This window comes from Mandrillus leucophaeus, unplaced genomic scaffold (assembly GCF_000951045.1).
Source record: "Mandrillus leucophaeus isolate KB7577 unplaced genomic scaffold, Mleu.le_1.0 Scaffold120, whole genome shotgun sequence".
NCBI classification, from domain to species: domain Eukaryota; kingdom Metazoa; phylum Chordata; class Mammalia; order Primates; family Cercopithecidae; genus Mandrillus; species Mandrillus leucophaeus.
In genome coordinates, this window is record NW_012100321.1 from 779,809 (window position 1) to 803,905 (window position 24,097).

General features: G+C 47.9%; 1 protein-coding gene across 1 annotated transcript in view; it reads left to right on the forward strand.

Moving 5' to 3' along the window:
* The window catches only part of ARHGAP35 (Rho GTPase activating protein 35), an 84,615-nt gene that overhangs the window by 47,374 nt on the left and 13,144 nt on the right, over nucleotides 1-24,097 (forward strand). The gene's annotated exons all lie outside the window — the stretch shown is intronic.

The window sequence follows — 24,097 nt, forward strand, 5'->3', positions numbered from 1 at the left end:
AGGCTGAGGCAGGAGAATGGCGTGAACCCGGGAGGCGGAGCTTGCAGTGAGCTGAGATCCGGCCACTGCACTCCAACCTGGGCGACAGAGCGAGACTCCATCTCAAAAAAAAAAAAAAGAAAGAAAATTAGTCAGGTGTGGTGGTGCACACTTGTAGTCCCGGCTAATTGGGAGACTGAGGCAGGAGAATCACTTGAGCATGGGAGGTTGAAGCCGTGGTGAGCCATGATTGCACCATTACACTCCAGCCTGAGTGACAAAGCAAGACTCTGTCCCCACCCCCCCAAAAAAAATGCAATTGAACATCTTTGTAATGTGTGATCCTTCATTTCAAAGTCATGACACCTCTCTGCTTTTTTTCCTCTTCTCTTTGTTTCATGTGTAGTCATTACAGTTGTTTGTCTTACTTTCTAGGGTTGATGGGATGGGGTGAGTGTAATAAAATAGTCTATAATATTTCTGGCCTATCAAGTACAAGGCATTTTTGAAGCCAAAAAGATCCTGAGGAAGCCTAAATCCAGCCCCCATTGGAGAGATGACTACACACATCAAAGAGAAAATATCTCTCCACAGTCAGCTTGCCGGGTGCCCATGGGAGGCTACACGGGTTAGTGCTGCAGAAGTCAGGGAGCTTGCTTGCTTGAAGTCTGGGATGGAGGCTTGGCCTAAAAGATACATTGGATTCTCTAACAGGATGGGAGGAATATTCTAGGTGTGGAAAGTCGACTGAATGAGAGTCAGGTGTAGAGGTGAGAGGCCGTGCTGACCACATAGCCATATTGCCCTGAAATCCTTTGAACATCAGCCTCCAGCAATTGGACATGGCCCGGGCTTTTCAGATTTTTTTTTTTTCTCAGACCCCTAGAATTGTAAGGAAGTGCTTCTGCATGGGGAGGGCCACCAGGACTCTGGATCCTTCAGCCTTAAGGTTCAGTTTAAGATTTCGTTTGGAAGAAAGATTTTCTCACTCCTGAGAAAGCTTGTCAGCCCTCTCTGTTACCATTTGTGGGAAGGTAGGGTTTGAAGGTTTTCATCCCAGAGAATCTGCTGACCTGTGTCAACAGCATGTCCTCCATGGGGAGGGGTCTCTCCTTTGTTACCTTCCCACACCAGTCAACCTCATCAGTCAGTCCCATTGTTTTTACCACCTAAGTGTGTTTTCAGCCTGGCCCCTGCCCCTGTGTTTAGTCTCTCACCCTCTTCTTGGTTTACTGTCATAGCCTCTTTGTAATTGGCCTTCCTGCTTCTCGTCTCATGTCCTTGCAGTCCCTTATGCACAGTGCTGCAAATATCTTTCCAAAATAAATGGGATCACTTCGCCTTCACCTGCTTAAAACTCATCACTGGTTCTGCATCACTCCAGGATGAAGTTTCACCCTATTAGTTACCAGCAGGATGTGGTCCCTGTCCACTGTCTAGCCCTGCCTCTTGCCATTTCCTTCATTTGCTCTAAACTTCAACCCACAGATTAAAACTATGCACAGTTCCTTAAGCTGCCATTATATTTCTCGTCTGCACCGCCTTTCCTTGCCATTCCATTTTGAGAGTCCCTCCCAGAGTCCTTCTCTGACCTGCTCTGTGAGCCAGGGCTCCCTGCCGTATCTGTCATGCCTAGAGTCCTCCTCTGACCTGCTCTGTGAGCCAGGGCTCCCCGCCATGTCTGTCACGCCCTGTGCTTTCCCAGTGAACACGTAGCACACTGTATTCCAATTGTCTTCCTTCCTCAATAGATCCTAAGTTCCTTGAGGGAAGGGACCGGGTCGTCTTCATTGTCTCCTCCAAGCCAAGCATACAGGACTCTAGTAAATGATGATGAATGACTGAATGGCATAGAAACACTCCAGAGACCTCTTCCCTCAATAACTTCATTCAGTGGTGGAAATGTGGAATTGTATACATAGAAAGGGAGGAGGAAGAAGATTCATATAACACTAAGGTCTTGAGCAAGGTGGCAGCATGTGGGCAGGAGCAAATGCCCAGTGTTTAGTGTGTGGGCACAGCATGTGTGTTGCTGATAGGGCATGCGTGTGAAACGTTTAGGTGGGATATCTAAATAAATGGGCTTGGACAGAAGGAGCTGTGGGTCAGCAGAGCAGGAGGGAAGAAAGCGAGGGAATCCGCCGACAAGGCTAATGGGAAGCCTGCTGTTCCTGGGCTGGAGGCCAGCCACAAAGATTCACACACATCCTTCCTGAGTTTGGGGAAATATCTGTAGGTCACTTCAGAATTTGGGTTCAAAATAATATGGAGGCCGCATTATTCGTAATAGCCCGAAAATGGTAAGAACCCAAATTCCCACTGATGAGTGAATGGATAACGAGATATAATATATTCATACAGTAGAATATTATTCAGCCATAAAAAAGAACAAAGTAGTGACATGCTACAGATGGATGAACCTTCAAAACATTACACTGAGTGAAGTAAACTAGTCACACAAAATCACATGGCCCATGATCTCATTTACACAGAATTATCTAGAATAGGCTAATCTATAAAGATAGAAAGTAGATTAGTGGGCCAGATGCAATGGCTCATGCCTGTAATCCCAGCACTTTGAGAGGCCAAAGCAGGCAGATCATCTCAGGTCAGGAGTTCAAGACGATCCTGGCCAACATGGTGAAATTTCATCTCTACTAAAAATACAAAAATTAGCCAGGCATGGTGGTGCACGCCTGTAATCCCAGCTACTCAGGAGACTGAGGCAGAAGAATCACTTGAACCAGGGAGGCAGAGGTTGCAGTGTGCCGAGATTGCACCACTGCACTCCAGCCTGGGCCATACAGCAGGACTGTCTCAAAAAAAAAAAAAAGAAAAAAGTAGATGAGTGGTTGCCAGGGGCTGCGAGAAGGGAGGAATTTGGAGTGACTGCTCATGGTTACAGTTTTTTGGTATTGATGACTTTAAAATTGTGGTGATACTTGTGCAACTCCACATGTGCTAACAGCCATCAAATTGAATACTCTCAATTTGGCTGTTAGTATGTGGCTGAATAGTATGTGAATTATATCTCAATAAAACTGTTGTAAAATAATAATCATAATAAATGGAGGATAGGTGGATAGATGTTTTACTCCAGGTTTGCTACTTAAAATTTTTCATTGAGTCTGCAGTGGCCTGTGTTCTTTTTGAAGTGGCTCCTTAGAGAAGAGACCTGCTCTGACAAAGGTTCCTCACTGCCTGGTGGTTTCTCCTGTCTGGCTCATGCACTCTAGGACTGCTTGAGGCACTGCTCCACTCTCAGGAGCAACCAGGGGATGGGGAGACAGCACTAGTGTCTTCGGTGAACGTCTGCATCCAGGCCGTGTGAGCTGCGACACACACACCCTTAGAGAACACTTGCGTTCTGCAGAGGTCTAGGGGCAGAGGGTTGGACCAGTCCTGCCCTCAATAACTACCGGGCGACTTGTTCTCTGTGGGGTGTCATCAGCTCAGAGAAGCAACACGTCTTTCCAGGTTCTCTGAAGGAGATCTACTCATGCCATTGTTGGCTGTCTGCTACAAGTGTTACTGGGCTGCATTCGGGGACTTTGTTTTTCTATCCACCCTCTGTATTTTCCTAGGAATGCTTCTGTGAATACTCCCCTCCCACCTTCCAAGGCAAGTGAGGCAGCAGCACCGGGAGAGCCAGGAGGACCCCTGCACACACCCCTACTGCCACCACGTTGCCTTGACTCAGCCACTTGGCTTCTCTGTTTCCCCTACTGAACTGTGAGGAATGGGGGCAAAACCTGTCTGTTCTTTCCATTACCTGTGACCTGGAGTAGGCACTCGGGTATCTATTGAAGGAATTAGTGGATTTTTCTTTCCACGGATTGAATTAGATTGAGACAAAGAAAGTCATGGGGTGCAGGGTGAATTATTGGGGCTTGATCACTTCAAGAACTCATCTTGGCTTAAGTCTGTCAACATTTTTCTTTTTCCTTACCCAGCCCTAAGCTATTTCCATTGGTAATATATTGCACACAAGCTGTGTTTCACTTCTTAATGCTATGGGATACTGCTGCTACAAGGGCCATCCTTGGTGTTTGCAGAAATATTTGTGATTTGAGGAACCCAGTGCAGTGTAGAGCAGGTAACGTGGGGGAGAGCAAACTCACACCCCTGCAGTCTCTAACTTGAAAGACTGTGCAAGCAGGCATGTTCCTTACACAGGAGTGCTTAATCTAAGGTCTGTGGATAGGCTATGGAAGTCTGAACCCCTCAACATTACTACGGAAATTTCGTGTGTGTGCACACACCCAAGTGTACACGTGCACTGTGGATGGTGCAGAATCTATACCCTTCAGGTGATCAGAGTGAGGGGCATCTTCTCCCCTGAAGAAGTTAGAGATCTCTGTCCATTCACAGCATTTGTGGAAACTATACCACTGATCCAGAGCAAGCTGGGATGATGATGCAGCCTCCTTCTCAAGGGATTCATGATCCAGCAAGATTTCACCCTAAACCATTTAGAGCCTACACAAGGTGGCCAGGGAGGGCTGGGAGGTGGAGTTGTTGGGACTTAAAGGATGAGTTGAAGTGGAATGATTGAGCCTAGATCAAATCATTTTCCCTTCACAACGGAGACCGCATATCTTCCCTGTGAGTCCATGGGCCCCAAAGTGATTATAACTGACCTCTAGCTTGACTGTGCCCATCCCCTGCCATTGGATCCTCTCCAAAACAGTCATTGTCACGTATACTCACACAACACACAGGGACAGTAGCAACCAACAAACTGTTTCCATGTGTTAAGAGTGGTAGAACCTGGCTTCATTTCCAGTGTCTCACCTCCATGGTATGAATTAAAAATAGACAAACTTGGCCAGGCGCGGTGGCTCACGTCTGTAATCCCAGCACTTTGGGAGGCCGAGGCAGGCAGATCACAAGGTCAGGAGTTCAAGCCTGGCCAATATGGTGAAACCCCATCTCTACTAAAAATACAAAAATTAGCCGGGCGTGGTGGCAGGCGCCTGTAGTCCCAGCTACTCCGGAGGCGGAGGCAGGAGAATCGCTTGAACCCAGGAGGCACAGTTTGCAGTGAACTGAGATCATGCCACTATACTCCAGCCTGGGCAACAGAGCCAGACTCCATCTCACAAAAAAAAAAAAAAAAATAGACAAATTTCTGTGGGGTGTCAGGGTGTAGTGACTCCCTCGGTTTTTGGTTTTCTGGTTTTGGTTTTGGTTTTAGTTTTTTCTTTTCAGACGAAGTCTCGCTCTGTCACTCAGGCTGGAATGCAATGGTGCAATCTCAGCTCACTGCAACCTCCGCCTCCCAGGTTCAAGCAATTCTACCTCAGCCTCCTGAGCAGCTGGGATTACAGGTGCACACCACCACACCCGGCTAATTTTTGTATTTTTCGTAGAAACGGGGTTTCACCAAGTTGATCAGGCTGGTCTCGAACTCCTGACCTTGTGATCTGCCTGCCTCGGCCTCCCAAAGTGCTGGGATTACAGACGTGAGCCACTCCACCTGGCCAACTCCCTGAGTTTATCCTTCCCTACAGAGAGGTGGCCTCACATACATCCATCTCACTTAACGTTTTTATGTGATTGCAAAAATAACTCCCAATGTTAAGAACACTTTGATGGGGGTGCACAGTTCTTCAGAAAATATCAGCCAAGTTTTTCCTGGAACTGCCGTCCAAAAAAACCCACCAAATGTGTAAATGGAAAATGGCTAATAAGTGCTGTTTGTTTGTTTGTTTATTTGTTTATTTGTTTGTTTTTTGAGACAGAGTCTTGCTCTGTCACCCAGGCTGGAGTGCAGTGGCACAATCTCAGCTCACTGCAACCTCTGCTTCCCGGGTTCAAGCAATTCCCCACCTCAGCCTCCTGAGTAGCTGGGACTACAGGCATGCACCACCACACCAGGCTACTTTTTGTATTTCTGTAGTAGAGAGAGGATTTCGCCATGTTGGCCAGGCTGGTCTCAAAATCCTGACCTCAGGTGATCTACCCACCTCAGCCTCCCAAAGTGCTGGGATTACAGGTGTGAGCCCCCGCCCCTGGCCAGCTAAGTAATAAGTAATGTGCATATATTTTCAGCTTTATAACTGACAGCAAATTGCCATGTTGTCCTGATGGGACACAGCAGGACAAAAGGCCAACTATTTCTTGAGCTGATTTCCTACAGCTGTTGGTGAACTCCCAGATTGCTTAATCTAACTGGGAAGTGCTGTTTCTTTAGACTTAGCGTGCGGCGCACAGCCTTTCGTGAGAGGTACCAAAGCAGTGTCTGTGGGCAGCATGACAGGTGTGGCCCTGAGCAAGTTCTTTCACTCCTGAGTCTCCGTGTCCTTGACTGAAAAATAAAGACAAAAGTAGCTTCCTTGCAAAGTACTTGTGCATATTAAAGGAGATAATATGTACCAAGTGCCAGGCTGGAGCTCACATTGCCAGACCCTGTGCTAAGTGTTTCCATGAGTCTCATTTAAGCCTCATAGCAACCATATTAGATAGCTGTGAGTTCCAATTTTCTCATAAGAAAAATGGGATTCAGGCGGGGCGCGGTGGCTCATGCCTGTAATCCCAGGATTTCGGGAGGCCGAGGTGGGCAGACCATGAGGTCAGGAGATCGAGACCATCCTGGCTAACATGGTGAAACCCCATCTCTGCTAAAAAATACAAAAAATTAGCCGGGCATTGTGGCAGGCACCTGTAGTCCTAGCTACTCCAGAGACTGAGGCAGGAGAATGGCGTGAACCCGGGAGGCAGAGCTTGCAGTGAGCCAAGATTGCGCCACTGCGCTCCAGCCTGGGCGACAGAGCAAGACTCCGTCTCAAAAAAAGAAAGAAAGAAAAGTGGGATTGAGAAGGATGAAGACAGGATCTGGGATTCAAACCCAGAGCCATTGCCTGCTGGCCACACTGCCTTCCTTTACTGGAGTGACTTGAAGCCCACAGAAGACAGATCAGGTGGAGTCCTGGCTACTCACAGAGAAATGGAAACAGGCAGATAGTATTCAACCGTGTTCCCCTGCACTGAAGATTTACTTCCAAACCTCTCTTAACTACCTGTTTTTTCTTCTTCCTGACAAATGTGTACATTTTCTTTTCTTTTTTAAAAAAATTGAGATAGGTCAGGTGCAGTGGCTCACACATGTAATCCCAACACTTCAGGAAGCAGGCACATCACCTGAGGGTCAGGAGTTCAAGACCAGCCTGGCCAACTTGGTGAAACCCTGTCTCTTTTAAAAATACAAAAATTAGTCAGGTGTGGTGGCATGCACCTGTAATCCCACTACTCGGGAGGCTGAGGCAGGAGAATCCGCTTGAACCTGGGAGGCAGAGGTTGCAGTGAGCTGAGATCACACCTCTGCACTCCAGCCTGGGCGACAGAGCAAGACTCCGTCTCAAAAATAAATAAATAAATAAATAAAATTAAAAATTGGCCAGGCATGGTGGCTCACGCCTGTAATCCCAGCACTTTGGGAGGCCAAGGTGGCTGGATCACGAGGTCAGGAGATCGAGACCATCCTGACTAACATGATGAAACCCTGTCTCTACTAAAAATACAAAAAAATTAGCTGGGTATTGTAGTGGGCGCCTGTAGTTCCAGCTACTCGGAAGGCTGAGGCAGGAGAATGGCGTGAACCCAGGAGGAGGAGCTTGCAGTAATCGGAGATCGCGCCGCTGCACTCCGGCCTGGGCGACAGAGCGAGACTCCATCTCAAAAAAAAAAAAAAAAAATTGAGGGCCAGGCATGATGGCTCATGCCTGTAATCTCAGTGCTTTGGGAGGCCAATGCGGGCAGATCACAAGGTTAGGAGTTTGAGACCAGCCTGGCCAATATGGTGAAACCCCACCTCTACTAAACCCCGTCTCTACTAAAAATACAAAAATTAATGGGGCATGGTGGCGGGCGCCTGTAGTCCCAGCTACTCAGGAGGCAGGAGAATCTCTTGAACCCAGGAGGCGGAGGTTGCAGTGAGCCGAAATCGCACCACTGCACTCCAGTCTGGGTGACACAGCAAGACTCATCTCAAAAAAAAAAAATTTTTTTTTGAGACAGAATCTTGCTCTGTTGCCCAGGCTAGAGTGTAGTAGCACAATCACAGCTCACCTCACAACAACTTCAACCTCCCAGGCTCAAGCAATCCTCCCACCTCAGCTTCCCAAGTAGTTGGGACTACAGGTGTGCGTCACCACACCCAGCTAAGTGTATCTTTTCTAACACCACTTTTTCAGTTTTCTAACATCACTGAGTGTCTGTCCAGCAATTCATTTAATTCTGACACTAACTCCCAAAGTTAGCATTAGACTCCATAAGTTCGAGGGCTCAGTCCCACAAGACTGCCCTTACTTCAGGTGCCAGTTGCAAGTACTGGGTGACTCACCAGAAGTAAGCTTATCCACACTTCTGTCCGGCTTGCCTTCAAAATCAGGCATTACCCCATTCCTCCCTGGGTTCCATAATTTGCTAGGATGGCTCACAGAATTCAAGAAAACACTTTACATACATTTGCTGATTTATTATAAAGGGTATAACTCAGGAACAACCAAATGGAAGAGATGCAAGGGACAGGATCTATGCAAGGGCAGCAGTGCACCGGGAGCTTCTGTGCCCTCTCTGGACATGCACCCTCCCATCACCTCAACGTGTTCACAAACACAGAAGCTCTGCAGACCCTGTCACTGAGGGTGTTTATGGCGTTTCTGTGATGTCTGCGTGACTGATTAACTCATTGGCCACTGGTGATTGAGCTCAATCGCCAGCCCCTCTCCCCTCATCCCCAGAGGTCTGGGGTGGGGCTGACAGTTCCAACCCTCTAATAAAGGTTTGGTCTTTCTGGAGACCAGCCCCATATCCTGCACTATCTAGAGGCCCACAAGAGTAACCTCATTATTATCGTGAAACTCAGGTTTGGTTGGAAGGAGCTTGTTTGTTTTGAGATAGAGTCTCACACTGTCACCCGGGCTGGAGTGCAATGGCACAATCTCGGCTCACTCCAACCTCTGCCTCCTGGGTTCACACAGTACTCCTGCCTCAGCCTCCTGAGTAGCTGGGATTACAGGCGCACACTACCACACCCGGCTAATTTTTTGTATTTTTAGTAGAGACAGGGTTTCACTATCTTGGCCAGACTGGTCTCGAACTCCTGACCTCATGATTGACCTTGTGATCGGCCTGCCTTGGCCTCCCAAAGTGCTGAGATTACAGGCATGAGCCACCGTGCCCGGCTGGAAGGGGCTTGTTAATGAGTAACAAAAGATACTTCTATCACTCAGGAAATTCCAAGAGTTTGGGAAACTCTTTGCTAAGAGCCAGGGACAAAAACCAAATATATATTTCTTCTACTACTACACTGCCCCATCCCTCCCCCAGAGTTCCTAAATTTAAGACCTTGCTGGTGGGCTTCCTGCACCCTTCCGAGGGTGTGCAGGAGAGGAGGCTACCAGCCTCTACATCTGGAAAGAGCACCAGGAAGGGCCCAGCCTGGGGCTGGGAGCTCAGGGGCCAGTGTGCCGCAGCAGCACCGTGAGAATCCTGGGCCTATGTGGGGCTTGTTCTTCACAGTGCACCCCATACATGGTTTATTAGCTAATCTCCCATGAGCCAGAGGACAGTATTAATCTCAAAGTAACACTAATCCCTTTTTACAAGAGGAAACAGAAATCCCCGAGTCCTCTGGCAGAGGCCGTTCACAGCCCATCAGAATGGAAAAGGCCCACGTTCCAGCCCTTTTCCTGTCTTCTCTGCTTTAGGTTGATGAAGCTGTGAGTTTTATAGCATTGGACTGAGCAGATTCAGAATTTTACCAAATGCCTTCCCACTTGGAAAACAGCCACCCTACAAAAAACCTCCGTGTTTCCCTCCACATTCATCATAGCCACCACTTCCTAGAGCTATCATGAAGGAGAGTTGGCGGGACGAGAGCTGTTAAATTCAGTTAGTTATTTCCCTGCAGTCAGAGAGCCTAGATCTCTGTAATTCTGTCTTTCAGAGAAGGCAGCTAATTTCAGTATAGATACTCCCATCTATCACTGTAACAGTTTAATAGGTACGGTTACAGCTTGAATACACCAACAGGCTTTATGTGAGTAATTGCCGTTATTTGCACCGCTTTGAATTGATGATAAAGTGCTAAAATATGAGGTATACGGTTTCATATGCTGTGATTTTTATGGGGGTTCTCTGTTACTTCATCTCTCTCCCTCCCCCTGTAATTCTAGGTTTACTAACGGATTGCTTTCCCACAGTCCAAATAGTTTTAAAACAAAGCTTTCTCCTTTTTTTTTTTTTTGCTACAATTCCTCAACACCCTCCCGTTTTTCTGCTTGCTTGTAAGTTAAGCACAAGTCACTTGCATTCCAGAAATTCCCCATTGCCATAAAGGCAGGCAGTCAGCTCGCCAGCTCTTGCCTGTTCCAGATAAGCAGGGTTCATTTAGCTTGTGACTCGGCATTGCTAGCGGATTTCCTCAGGCCCCAGTGCCCTGATCAGAACAGTGTGCCCTGGCACACCGCCTGGAGAGCCCAGCAGCCAAAGAGAAGTAGAGCTTGTTTCACAAAGTAACCCTGCCCTTCCATCCAAGACAGAAATAGTCTGGGTGGCGGCCCGAGGCCCCGAGACAGTTCCAGCGGGCTGCTTTGCCTGGCTGTCCCGGCTGCACTTGCCTTCTCCGTGGTGGGGAGCTCGGGCAGACAGGTTGCTCTGCCTGAGCGTGCCAAGCAGGCCCACGGCTTGTCCTGCTGTATTTGCCAAGGCAATACAAACAGGACGGTACAAAGGGACAGCAGGCTATCCTGTGAGAGTGGTCCCAAGGAGCAGTACCCACTCTCGGCTGCAGGACCTGCTCGGGCCCTTGGTGGAACTGGCCTGACTGTGCCTTTGAATTATCACCTGGGGGCTCCGGTGGCCCTTGCTCTTGCTCTTGCTCTTGCTCTGTGTCTGTGTCTGTCTATTCATCTCACTCACACGCACACCTTCTCTGCTGCCTTGCCCATGAGGTTTCACACCCAGCAAATCCCCACACCTCTATAACCCCTGTCAGTTTTCCTGACCTCTGCTTTTTTCCTGTTCATTTAACCAAAGCCAGTGAAGCACAGATGAACTAACCTCTTCTCCGTGTTACAGTCGCTGTAAAAACGTCTAAGACCCGCATAAGGTCAGTCTGGGAAGGCTGAGCCCTGATAAAAGGCGACAGAGCAGCCCATTAGCAAGAATGTGACCAGCTTCTGCGGGGGCGTGGCCCTGTGGGGACTCCCAGCCACAGCCAAACCATGGCTCTGTCCTGTAAAAGTTAACAGCCAAGTCTGGAGACAAGACTTAACAGCAGCACATGACTGGCTGTAGTGAAGTAATGAGCCCACTATGTTCCTAGTGAAGTCACTGGGAAGAAGGGGAGGAAGAAGGCTTCTTGGGGAATGTAGAACCTCAATACATCTGGAAAGGAAAGTAGGAGTCGGATGCTCCAGCGGCTTAGGGAGGAGCTCCTCCATGCTGGCCCCCTTAAGGCACAAGCCCCTTGAGGACAAACACTTCAATCACCTTCCTCCCTCTCTTCAACTGGAGAAATGCTGCACTTTTCTTCCTCCTTCCCTCCTTTCCGAAGACAGCTACTGAATGCCTTCCCTGGTACTAGTTACTGCACCAAGCCCAATACACAGGTGGGTAATGAGAGAACTCTGCCTGCTCTGGTGAACCCGGGGATCTACTGGGGGACCAGCATTAAGCAGCTAATCACACAGCTATCCAGCGACTTTTACATGCTGCCCAGGGCTATCAAGGAGGAGCATGGAGGCAGTGCCTTGTGGTGATTGATCAAATATGGGCTCTGGAATCGGACTGCCCGGGTGTGAATCCCAGCCCTGCCATCTGTTTGCCGTGTGGCTCAGTTTGTTCAGTTATAAAATGGGAAGAAGAATGGTAGAATACAACTCACAGAGCTGGTGTGAGGACTGGGTGAGACAGTGCATGTAAAATGTTAACGGCTGGCCCTGGCCCAGAGCACCAGCACTGTGTAAATATAAGCAATTGTTAGGATCCTATAATAGGAACTTAATTTAGTGTAGGAGTCAGGGGAGACCTCGGACGGAGTGTTGTTTAGTCACAGAACAGAGGTAAAAGTGGAAGGAACAACCTGTAGGGAGACCCTGCAAGGTCATCAGGACTGCAGTGAAGTGTAGGGGGAGGGTGGCGGGCTTGAGCCTGGTGATGGGAACTCCTGAGGCCACATGTTGAAAAGTGTGTGTTGTACCCTAGATTTGTATCCTAGATTACACGGACTGGGATCAGCCTTCCTGCCTGAGGCTTACAGGCTTCTGACTCTGAAAAGTATTCTTTCTTAGGGAAGAGAGGCCAGGAAAGGGACACTGGGCTGTGATCGGTGACATCTTTGCCTCCTTTCATGGGTCATTGGGAATCAGGAACCTGAAGGAAGTTAGCCTCTGCCCTCTTTAATGCTTGGGAGGAACCTGCTTGTGACCCCAAGGGGCTTTTCTACTTGGGCCTATGGGTGTTGTGTGTGTGTGTGGTGGGGTGTGTGTGTGTGGTGGGGTGTGTGTGTGTGTGGTGGGGGGTTTGTGTGGTAGGGGTTTGGTGGGATGTGTGTGTGTGGTATGGTGGGGAGGGTGTGTGTGTGGTGGGGTGTGTGTGTGGTGGGGTTTGTGTGGTGGGATGTGTGTGTGTAGTGGGGGGTGTGTATGTGGTGTGTGTATGGTAGTGGGGAAATAGTACACCTGTACTGTGCTCGCAGTCTGTTTCTTTGTTGGTGGCTCTTTAGCCTGTAATATCCCTCACAGTGGTGGCACCAGCTCTCCTCAGAGTCACACTGCCATCACCCCTGTGCCACTGGGCCTGTGTGGGCATGCCAGCAAAGTCACACTTCAGAGCACGAAGACATCTCACGTTCTTGGCAGGAGGGCTCTCCCAGCTGCCCCTGGCTTTGAATGTTCACTCCCATTTTGCAGAGCGCAGTCAACTCACCTCGATTATGGACCACACTCTTCCTCCAGAATGGGCAGGGTGCCAGCTCTAGGCTGGCCTCAAGTTCTTCGCTGGCGTGGTTTTTTAAGCCCAACTGTTGGGATATGCGTTTTCTTGAAAGTCAGGGAAAAGAACAGAGCCCCCTGTCGGGCTCAGAGCAGGTCCACAAGCCCTACTTGACGGTTCATGGCAGCAAATGCATGGGCAGCTTCTGAAGGATCAGCCAGATGCTGGAGCCATCTGATCCCCCAGACCTGGTGCAATGTCGCACCTCCTCCCTCCTCCTCAGCCCTGAGATTTATGACACGGCCGTGTGCACATCGCTGGCATCGGGAACGTATAAAGCCACAGTGCCTGCTTGTGGCACTCACACCCAGTCAAGTCATCCTAATAGAGCGTTAGTGGCCTTCTGTCATGGGGGGAAAGTCTGGCACAGGCAGAAGCAGGTCTTGACTGACAGGGGAATTACCCGGGAAGACAGCTAACAAAGGGGCAGGGGAGGGGCAGAGGACCCAAGTGTTGAAGGAAGAGAGCAGCCAGAAAACCACCCAGTCACCTCCCAAGCAGGAAGGCAGCAGGGGGAGCTGCGGGGACTCATGTGGTTTCAATAGTAGAACTTCTGCGGAGAGGCACAGCGAGGAAATTTCTATGGAGAGGAGGCCGTCATTCTTGTGCCAGACATCCTTGCCCTCCAGTTCACAGAAGAGAAAATTGAGGGCCTAGCGCGATAGCTCACGCCTGTAATCCCAGCACTTTGGGAGGCTAAGGTGGGCGGATCACAAGGTCAGGAGTTCCAGACCAGCCTGGCCAATATGGTGAAACCCTGTCTCTACTAAAAATACAAAAATTAGCTAGGCGTGGTGGCGGGCGCCTGTAATACCAGCTACTCAGGAGGCTGAGGCAGGAGAATCTCTTGAACCCGGGAGGCAGAGGTTGCAGTGAACCGAGATTGTGCCACTACACTCCAGCCTGGGCGACAGAACAAGACTCCGTCTCAAAAAAAAAAAAAAAAAAGGAAGAGAAAATTGAATAGAGTGTGGATAAAGAGGCGAGTTCATCTGACTAGATAGACAAGGGAGAAATGGAAAATCTTTGTAAGCCATCACGAATCTGGCATTTATGGGATGTGTACGTATCATATTTAAAGGAGAAGGGAACAGGGAGCTAGCATTGGCGGTAATAGCATAACATTTAAACACGCCATCAGCTGAGACAATTGAGTTAGCCAGTTCAAATCACAGCACCACCACTTACCCAGTTCCATGGCCTTGGGCAAATGGCTTAGCCTCTCTGAGCCTCCATTTGCTGTTTGCAGATTGGTAGTAAAAATAATATTTACCACAAAGAATCATTGGAAGGATTCACTCTGTATTTCTAGTAAAGAGCTTAGAATGGTACATGGCATATAGTAAATTCTCAGTCGGAAGTTAACTATTATTGTCGTTACTATTATGATTATTTCAGTATGCCATCCATTTGTGGTACTACTTGTTTTCGTTTGCGTAATTTCTTTTAATATTCACAGCATCTTGCCTGAGCTCGGTGGCTCACGCCTATAATCCCAGCACTTTGGGAGGCCAAGGCGGGCGAATCACCTGAGGTCAGGAGTTCAAGACGAGCCTGACCAACATGGTGAAACCTCGTCTCTACTAAAAATACAAAAATTAGCCGGGCGTGGTGGTTGGCGCCTATAATCCCAGCTACTTGGGAGGCTGAAACAGGAGAATCGCTGGAACCTGGAACTGCGGAGGTTGCAGTGAGCCAAGATCGCACATTGCACTCTAATCTGGGAGACAAGAGTGAAACTCTTGTCATCTCCAAAATAATAATAATATTTACAGCATCTTGACAGACTCATTAATGATATCATTACCCCATTTTTGGATGAGGATTCCAAGCCCCTGAGAGGAGAGGTGATTTACTCTCAGGTACCCAACCTAGCTATAAGACACAAGCAGGATCAGAACCGAGGTCACTTTGGTGTCAAAGCTGTACATGTTTTAAAATGTTTTTCTACAAATTGTCTTGTTTTGACCAAGCTCTCAGAATAGGTCATGCCTACAGGCAGGTGCCATTGTTGAGGCTTGTTAAGAGCATAGAGAAAAAAAGAATACTGGCAGCCATTGTGCAGTGGACTGTGCATAGACGCTCTCGTTTATTCCATTGTATAGTCAGATGAGCTGAGGTCCGGGCAGGAATCGAACCCATGTCTCCCTGACAGCAGAACTCAGGCGCTCATCCACTTGTTGACAACCAGCTTTCCACTTAGATCATTAGGATAATAGCTACTCTCTCAGGCTAAGTGCTAAGATCTCATTAAATACATACCACCAGGGGATGAGGTGAGAACTGTTCATCTTTGTTATGTATAGAAGGAAATGGAGACATAGTTGCTTTGATTTTGACCTAAACACTCTCCTGCCCCCTCACCCTTTCATCGTCCATTGAGGTGAGATTGGGGGAGTGCGGCAGTGTGGTCCTCAGAAGACACACTATAGATACACTGTTAGCACTGAATGAAAAAGAAAGGCTTCATACCTTTCCACAGAGGTGGGTCCTCTTCAAGACCATTTGAATTGGATGCTCTGGAGTTTCCTTCTCTCCCTGAGTGCTCAGCACCCCTCCAGCCTTGCAGTTTAGCCTGCCTTAGACTTAGTCTTGCATGTGTAAAAGGAAAAAGGAATAGTTTATTAAATGTTTCCAGCCTCCAGAAAAGTCCGCAAAAGCTGTTAGTTAAGGCCTGTCTGGCATGGGGTGTTTTAGAGTACTAGCAGTGCCAATTAAATTTTTTTAAAGGACTAAGTGCTGAGTTTTTATATCTAAATATAGAAAGTAAAAAATAAGCGAGTCTGAGTTCGTCTTGGAGGAAGTATTGATGTGTAGCTAGAAAGGAAACTTTGGAGGAACTGAGTCCTGGTGTGAAGGAGCAGAAGCAAAGCCTGACGCTTGCCGACAGCACTGCTGCTAAGAAGGGCCTGCCTGGGGTCCAGGATCAAAACCTGTTTGGATATTTCAGAAAATCAGGATACCAGGAAAGGAGGTGATTTTCCCTCTTGATTTCCAAGCTCTGAGGGGCATCTCTCCATTTTCTTAGTGTCCATCCTGCCACAGGCACCTCTCAGGAGCAGGGCCAGCCACCACAGCTCTGACAAGGCAGTCGAAGACTGAAATACCAGTTCCTAGTTCATGGGGAAGTCCCCACCAGCTCGCATCGGAGGACCGTCTAGTCTTCCTATGTCACCAGAGTATTTTTTGGTGTTTTGTTTTGTTTTGTTTTGTTTTGAAATAGGGTCTCATTCTGTCTCCCAAATTGAAATGCAGTGGTATGGTCATGGCTCACTGCAGCCTCGACCTCCCGGGCTCAAACGATCCACCCACCTCAGCCTTCCAAGTAGCTGAGACTTTAGGCATGCCACCATGCCTGGCTAATTTTTTATTTCTTGTATTTTGCCCAGGTTGGTCTTCAGCCCCTGGGCTCAAGCAATCCTCCCACCTTGGCCTCCCAAAGTGCTGGGTTTACAGGCGTGAACCACCACCCCTGGCCTGCCAAAGTTCTTTTGTGGAAGACCAAGACTGAAAACTTTGTAAAGGAGCTGGGTGCGATGGCTCACGCCTGTAATCCCAGCATTTTGGGAGGCGAAGGCGGGCAGATCACTTGAGGTCAAGAGTTTGAGACCAGCCTGGTCAACATGGCGAAATCCCATCTCTACTAAAAATACAAAACTTGGCCAGGTACAGTGGCAGGCGCCTGTAATCCCAGCTAGTTTGGTGGCTGAGACACAAGAATTGCTTGAACCTAGGAGGGGGAGGTTGCCAAGATCGTGCGACAACACTCCAGCCTGGGTAACAGAGCATGTGTGACTCCATCTAAAAAAAAAAAAAAAAAAATGGCTGGGTGTGGTGGCTTAGGCCAGGCATGGTTCCTCATGCCTGTAATCCCAGCACTTTGGGAGGCCGAGGTGGGCAGATCAGGTGGTCAAGAGATTGGGACCAGCCAGGCACGGTGACTCACACCTGTAATCCCAATATTTTGGGAGGCCGAGACAGGTGGATCACCTGAGGTCAGGAGTTCGAAACCAGCCTGGCCAGCATGTTGTATCTCTACTAAAAATACAAAATGAGCCAGACATGGTGGTACACACCTGTAATTCCAGCTACTCGGGAGGCTGAGGCAGGAGAATCACTTGAATCCAGGAGGCGGAGGTTGTGGTGAGCCGAGATCGTGTCGTACTCCAGCCTGGGGAATAAGAGCAAAATTCCGTCTCAAAAAAAAAAGAAAAGAGAGAGAGAGAGACAGATTGAGACCATCCTGGCCAACATGGTGAAACCGTGTCTCTACTAAAAATACAAAAAGTAACTGGGCTTGGTGGCATGTGCCTGTAGTCCTAGCTACTCAGGAGGCTGAGGCAGGAGATTCACTTAAACCTGGGAGGCGGAGCTTACAGTGAGCCGAAATCACACCACTGCACTCCAACCTGGAGACAGAGCAAGACTCTATCTCAGAAAAGAATAAAACCGAAACTTTTTAAAGGAATTTATCTGCCTATGAATGCTTGGTAAATATTTGTTGAAAGAATAATAAGGTCTCTGCTTTTCTCAGCTATTTTAAAAATGTTTTATGAAAGTCATACATGGCCATCCATGGTTAAAAGATTAAGGCTGGGAGGAGTGGCCCACGCTTGTAATCCCAGCCTGTAATCCCAGCACTTTGGGAGGCCGAGGCGAGTGGATCACCTGAGGTCAGGAATTTGAGACCAGCCTGGCCAACATGGTGAAACCCCATCTCTTCTAAAAATACAAAAATTAGCTGGGTGTGGTGGCGGGTGCCTGTAATCCCAGCTACTCGGGAGGCTGAGGCATGAGAATCGGTTGAACCCAAGAGGCCGAGGTTGCAGTGAGCCGAGATCGAGTCACTGAACTACAACCTGGGCGACAGAGTGAGACTTTGTCTCAAAAAAAAAAAAATTAAATAATGCCTAAGGGCTTGTTTACGTACAAAAAGCAGCAGTTTTCATGCTTTTTGGAAGTGCTTTGTTCCTAAAGTATGTGGTATCTATTTTGCCTGGTGTATTACCCCTGATTTTATTGAATCATGGAATTCAAGAGTTCTGATTAAGGCTTCTCTGGAGCCTTAGAGCTCTGGCACATCTTCTAGAATGGCAGTTCTCCAAGTATGGTTCCCTGGCCAGCAGCAGCAGCATCACCTGGGAATGCATTAGAAATGCAGATTTTGAGGCCAGGCGCAGTGGCCCACACCCAGCATGCCGGCATTTTGGGAAGCAATGGCAAGAGAATCGCTGGAGCCCAGGAATTTGGGACCAACCTGGGTGACAAAGTGAGACCCCCATCTCTACAAAAAAAATTAGCCAGGTGTGGTGGCACACACCTGTAGTCCCAGCTACTCAGGAGGCTGAGGTGAGAGGATCGCTTGAGCCCAGGAGGTTGACGATACAGTGAGCTGAGATGGTGCTATTGCACTCCAGCCTGAGTGACAGAGTAAGACCTTGTGTACAAAAAAAAAAAAAAAAAAATTCTTGGGCTCCTCTGCAAACTGACTGAATCCAAAACTCTGTGGCTGGGGCCCCCGCACCTGCACTGTAACAGGCCCTCCAGGTGACTCTGCTGCATGCTCACTCTTGAGAAATAGTGATATCAAGCATCATAGAAGAAGAACTCAGGTACTAAAATCTCACAGGATTCAAATTCCATCTGTGCGACTCACTCACTCTCTACATGTTCCTTTACCTCCTAGCCTCAACGTTCCTGTCTGTAGAATGGGATAGTAATCACCAGTCTAAGTTGGGCACGGTGGCTCAGCCTGTAATCCCAGCACTTTGGGAGGCCGAGGTGGGTGGATCACGAGGTCAGGAGATCGAGACCATCCTGGCTAACACGGTGAAACCCCGTCTCTATGAAAAATACAAAAAAATTAGCCAGGCGTGGTGGCGGGCACCTGTAGTCCCAGCTACTCAGGAGGCTGAGGCAGGAGAATGGCATGAACTCGGGAGGCGGAGCTTGCAGTGAGCTGAGATCCGGCCACTGCACTCCAGCCTGGGTGACAGAGCGAGACTCCGTCTCAAAAAAAAAAAAAAAAAAAAAAAATAATAATAATAATCACCAGTCTGGGGGAGTTATTGTGAGAACTGCTATGAAAAGGCACGAAAGCACTTAGCATCGTGTGCCTCATACAGAGTAAGCATTTGATAAATGGCTTATCATTTTTGTTATTAGCTAGCTTCCTAGACCAGGTATTCATCTTTTTAAACAGTACCCCAATCAGATGGTTGCCTGGTGAGGAGATTCAAAAATTCTCGGCCGGGCGCGGTGGCTCAAGCCTGTAATCCCAGCACTTTGGGAGGCCGAGACGGGCGGATCACGAGGTCAGGAGATCGAGACCATCCTGGCTAACACGGTGAAACCCCGTCTCTACTAAGAAATACAAAAAACTAGCCGGGCGAGGTGGCGGGCGCCTGTAGTCCCACCTACTCGGGAGGCTGAGGCCGGAGAATGGCGTGAACCCGGGAGGCGGAGCTTGCAGTGAGCTGAGATCCGGCCACTGCACTCCAGCCTGGGTGACAGAGCGAGACTCCGTCTCAAAAAAAAAAAAAAAAAAAAATTATCATCTATTCCAATGAATGACAGCTATGACTGTTAATAGTTATATATTGAGAGAATATTTGCCATTCTGTAATTTCCATTCTTGATTATAACTCTGTTCCCTAGAACCATTGGAACAAGACTTTTCTACGTGGCCTTGTTCAAATATTTGAAGATAGTGATCTTGGCTGTTCTGAGCTTTTTCTTGTTCTATTTCCAAAGATTAACTTAAACATAGAAGATAATTGCAGCCAGTAGGGAGGGCTTTTAAAAAAGAAAGAGAGAAACAGAAAAGGTCTGCAGCCAAGGCTATGCTTTGGTGACATGGGTCTTTGGAGATTTCTGGTAGGTAAGGATGCCTGTAAGTTTAAGGTTAAGGCTTTCTCAGCTGGACTTGGGAGCCTGCAGTAGACATGGTGGGTGGAGGTCACTGTTGGTAAGAATTCTGCCTTCTGCCGCTGGCAGGTGTGGGCCAGAGTCACCCCTAGAGTGTTTCCATGTAGGAACACTCGGGTGTTCCAGACACAAATGCCTTAATATCCAGCATCTTTGCCAGGGAGTCTGCTCCAAGACCCCAACCCTTTTCCTGCTGTGGTCTCAGGCCTTTGGCAAGCTGCCCGTGCTCTTTCCAGCATCCTATTTCTCACCTGGGTTGCCAGCTCCCTGCAGCCTTGGTGGTGTTTGCAGCCTGCTCTCAGTTTTTTTTAATCTTTCTTTAATTGATGTCTAATTAGTAGTTATGAGAAATTGCGCTAGCCAAGCAAATGCTACCTTTCCTAAATTATGCCATGGTATTGTGTACAACAGCAGCAAGGTTGCTATTTTAAAATGGGATTGCATAAAATAAACATGTGCCCAGATGACAGGAAGTACTAAGTTGATGATTAATTGATGCTTTGGTGCGGCCTCGTGCTTTCCAGTGCTTCCATTTTTGTGATGATCCATCTAGTGAGGTTTCAGCAGGTCCACACCACTGATAATTGCCAGATCGCTAATTTGCAGTTCGTCTCCTGCCCTCTGATGCCGGGGCCGGTGGCCATTAGGAGGCAATGCAGAGCAGTCCTCAGTCTCGCTGAAGGTCAGGCTCACCAGAAGGTGATGTGCGGCCTTCGGCTGGCCGGGTCTTCTGCAGCTCGGAGACTGCCTCTACACACTGAGACTCAGGAACGGTGACATTGCTGCGTTATTCCAGGCTCTTGAGACTGGTGCTATTTGTCCTATCATTTTCTTTGTATTGTGGAGGGCTGATACTCAGGGAAAGGGAAAATAACTTAGATTTAGTTTTATTTGTTTTTTTCAAATTAGGAGATGAAGACTTGAGCCTGCTGACACATACCCAAGGCTTGCCCAGATGTGAAATAGGTAGAAGTTTAAGTATGTCTTGAGAGCAGTTGAGAAAAGAGTCCGTGGAAAAATTACTAACTAGGGCTGGTGAGCAGCATCTCAACAGCACAGGGGGTAGGGGTGTGCCATCTCAAAAGCTGCCCGGGTGCTTAGGCCAGAGGACTTCACCCAAATGTGGTGTTGCTTCTGGGGAAGGGGGATGCTGCGGTCTGGACCGCAGCCTGGTGGATTAATAGGAAGCAGCAGAAGCTTGAGCCAGATGTCTTCTGGAACAGTAAGGAGGCAGGACAGTGGCAGAGGCCCCGGACTCAGACCACTCTGCCTCTCAGCAGCTGTGATCTGGGGCAAGGACTTCACCTTTCTGAACCTTAGTTTTCTCATGTGTATTCTCTACCCACCCAATAGCTCCTCCCATGAGGTGTGGGAGATTAAATGGCATCATCATTTATTTAATAAACAAGCGAATGGTGGATGGGGACAAAGCACCTAGCTCAGTGCACAGCGTGTGACCACTCTGGAAAGTGCCAGCACTTCTCCCAAGTGAGTACAGCAGTGGCAGCTCCTTTGTAACTAGGCGTTGCATGGTAGGATGTCCCTGGGGTTGGTCCATTAACCTCCTTTTCTCTCGGGGGAAGGGCCTTGGTGCAATTAACAGCTTTTAAGCCAGGGAATTGATACCTCTTGTTCCAGTGTTCTTGAAGTCTCAAGAAGTCTGGGACCCCAGAAAACAGGCAGGCCAGTTGCTTTTATTTTGCCTGATGGCTGTCTCTCCAGAGGTAACAGTGACAATGACAACCAACACATGGCTCTCTGGAGCCTGACTGACTCCAGGGCTCGGTGCTCTCCACTGTCCACACTTGTTTCTGGTGTCCGGTGGCAGCACCCACGGTGTTTCCTCTGTGCGCCTTCAGCAAGACAGAGTCGCTCAAAGCCAGTCTTCAGAAGGGACCCAGGGTTGCTTTAGCCATGAGGCCCCATGTCAGTTTTCACAGTGACTTCACCATCCTTTAGACAAAGTCCTTGAGATCTTGATGGCTCCCAGTGGACTTCTTTCCCGGGACAGGGCGAATGGACGAAGTAGACAGCTTGGAATCCACTCTGAGCTGAACAGCGCTGCTCTGCCCAGGGTAGGATGGGGAGGGAGTGGGCGTCCATCCTTCCCTTGATATTTTATTCTAACTTACTTGTTTAACTGACTTTTACTACTTTTTTTCTTATATCACACTATACACCAAATAAGTTCCAGAATGATCACAGAATGAAATGATTCTTCAAACTGATAAAAAGAACGAGAAGGAAAAAACAATAGCTGATACAGGAATGGGAAAAACCTATTCTAAGCATAAAAACAAAGGAAGACATAATAAAGAAAATGGTCTTAAAAACCTAAAATTTTTGAATTATATAGTTCAACAAATTCAATAAAATTAGAAGACAGGTAACAAAAAGGAAAAATGTAAACATATATAACGTTGATATAATTACTTAATATTCATAGACTTTCTCAAGTTCAAAGTAAGAATCACTCCAATAGGAAAATTAACAAGAACATGAATAGGATATTCACAAAGTAAGAAATACCTATATCTAGTAATCTGTTAAGCTTTTACTAGTTGTCAAAAAAACATACTTGTGAGTTAATTTTCTTTTCTTTTTTTTTTTTTTTTTTTTTTTTGAGGCAGAGTTTCACTCTTGTTGCCCAGGCTAGCATACAATGTGCAATGGCACAATCTCGGCTCACCACAACCTCCACCTCCTGGGTTCAAGCAATTCTCCTGCCTCAGCCTCCCGAGAAGCTGGGATTAACAGGCATGCGCCACCACACCCTGCTAATTTTGTATTTTTAGTAGAGACAGGGTTTCTCCATGTTGGTTAGGCTAGTCTTGAACTCCTGACCTTAGGCGATCCACCCACCTTGACCTCCCAAAGTGCTGGGATTACAGGTGTGAGCCACCATACCCAGCACGAGTTAATTTTCTAACAGTAAAAACTTGGAAAACCCTGTATCACTTTTCTTTTCTTTTCTTTTCTTTTTTTTTTTTCAAGACACAGTTCCACCTGTTACCCAGGCTGGAGTGCAGTGATATGATCTCAGCCCACTGCAACCTCCACTTCCCAGGTTCAAGCAATTCTCCTACCTCAGCCTCCCGAGTAGCTGAGATTACAGGTGTGCACCACCACTCCCAGCTAATTTTTGTTGTTGTTGTTTTTGGTTTTTTTTTCCTGAGACGGAGATTCACTCAGTCGCCCAGGCTGGAGTGCAGTGGCGCGATCTTGGCTCACTGCAAGCGCCTTCTCCCGGGTTCACGCCATTCTCCTTCCTCATCCTTCCAAGTAGCTGGGAGTACAGGCGCCCGCCACCTCGCCCGGCTAATTTTTTGTATTTTTAGTAGAGACGGGGTTTCACCATGTTAGCTAGGATGGTCTCGATCTCCTGACCTCATGTTCTGCCCACCTCAGCCTCCCAAAGTGCTGGGATTTACAGGCGTGAGCCACCGCGCCTGGCCTGCTAATTTTGTATTTTTAGTAGAGACAGGGTTTCACTATGTTGGCCACACTGGCCTTGAACTCCTGACCTTAAGTGATCCTCCTGCCTCAGCTTCCCAAAGTGCTGGGATTACAGGCATGAGCCACAGCACCCAGCCAACCCTGTATGATTAACAGCACGACTATTCTTACAGTGGTCATATACTTTGGTGTCTTTAAAATCATGTAAAAGAATAAGAACTTGAAGTGATTAGAATAAGTTCACAACACACTTTGTTTTTTTGTTTGTTTTGTTTGGTGTTCGTTTGTTTTGTTTTGTTTTGTTTGAAACGAAGTCTCGCTCTGTCGCCCAGGCTGGAGTGCAGTGGCGCAATCTCTGCTCACTGCAAGCTCCACCTCCTGGATTCACACCATTTTCCTGCCTCAGCCTTCTGAGTAGCGGGGACTACAGGCACCTACCACCACGCCCAGCTAATTTTTTGTATTTTCAGTAGAGACAGGGTTTCACCATGTTAGCCAGGATGGTCTTGGTCTCCTGACCTCGTGATCTGTCCACCTCGGCCTCCCAAAGTGCTGGGATTACAGACGTGAGCCACTGCGCCTGGCCACAACACACTTTGCAAGTGAAAATGATGGTTTAAAATATATATTACCTCTATTTTTTAAATGAAAATGAAAAACTCAGGAGTATACATCAAAATATGAACAGAAGTTATCTTTAACTGCTGTGCTTCTACAGTCTTTCCATTTTTAC